The sequence below is a fragment of the Asparagus officinalis genome, chromosome 4 (assembly GCF_001876935.1).
Source record: "Asparagus officinalis chromosome 4, Aspof.V1, whole genome shotgun sequence".
In the NCBI taxonomy this organism is placed as follows: domain Eukaryota; kingdom Viridiplantae; phylum Streptophyta; class Magnoliopsida; order Asparagales; family Asparagaceae; genus Asparagus; species Asparagus officinalis.
This window is the reverse complement of record NC_033797.1, coordinates 138,691,768-138,692,753: the sequence shown is the minus strand read 5'-3', so window position 1 is coordinate 138,692,753 and position 986 is coordinate 138,691,768. Positions and strand designations below refer to the sequence as shown.

Genomic DNA, 986 nt, shown 5'->3' with positions numbered 1-986 from the left:
AGTATCCGTTCCTCGATTCCAAGAACTTGATAAGATTATTTTCCCACTCCTAACTTCATTTCATTGGCATATGTTGGTGTTCTTTGTAAAGGAGAAGAGATTTTATCATTATTCTTCCCTCCGTGGTTATATGTCCGATGCTAATGAGTTTAGGGTGAAGCTTATTTCTACCATTCCCGATGCTTGGAACTTAGACATTACTTCGATTCAGGAGGTAGAAAGTGTTGATGTACCTCAACAACGGGGGTTAGTGTATTCGACTTATTCATATGTTCTTTTTTCGTTTGTGCTAACACTCACATAGAGACTACATATTGCGGGCCAAGAGTGTTATATTGATATTGCAAACTTTTGAACTTGCAGAAGCTTGGATTGCGGGGTGTTCTTGATGGCGTACATGTTTAGCCTCATATCCGGTCAACCAATTGCAATTGACCAAAAGGATTGTGCAAGACATAGAGCTCGTATTGTTGCTCTATTTCTATTTGAAGGTATATTTTCTATAAGTGTAATGTTCATTGAAACGCTTATATCGAAATCTATTGTTCTTTTGATCCGCTTATATTTTGCTTTCAGGAAATCAACCAACATGATCCTCAAGACCAATTCCCCGGTTGCTACATGCCAATTGTGATATCCAATATTTTTTGTGTACAAATATATTTTGGAAATTGATTTGTAAAGTATTTGTATATATATATATATATGCCAATGATGCATTGGAGTTACATATTACTCTTGATGGAAGTATTTGTAAAGTATTTGTAAATGCAAAGTTGGAAATGCAAAGTTATATGTTCTGGAATTGCAAAGTGCTGGAAATGCAAAGTTGTATGTCCCTGATTTTTTGGATAGAAATGCATTCTTCTGTGGCAAAATTCTGGATATGCAATGTTGTATATAGTTTGTTTGGAAATGCAAGTTTGGAAATGCAATCTTGTATATAGCTTGTTTGGAAATGCAATGTTGTATATAGTTTGTCAATC

General features: G+C 34.9%; 1 long non-coding RNA gene across 1 annotated transcript; it reads left to right on the top strand.

Annotated features, from left to right (window-relative positions):
* LOC109839680 lies at nucleotides 218-649 on the top strand. Its single transcript, XR_002246701.1, has 3 exons — nucleotides 218-246; nucleotides 364-491; nucleotides 577-649. It is a non-coding gene; the product is annotated as an uncharacterized LOC109839680 (long non-coding RNA).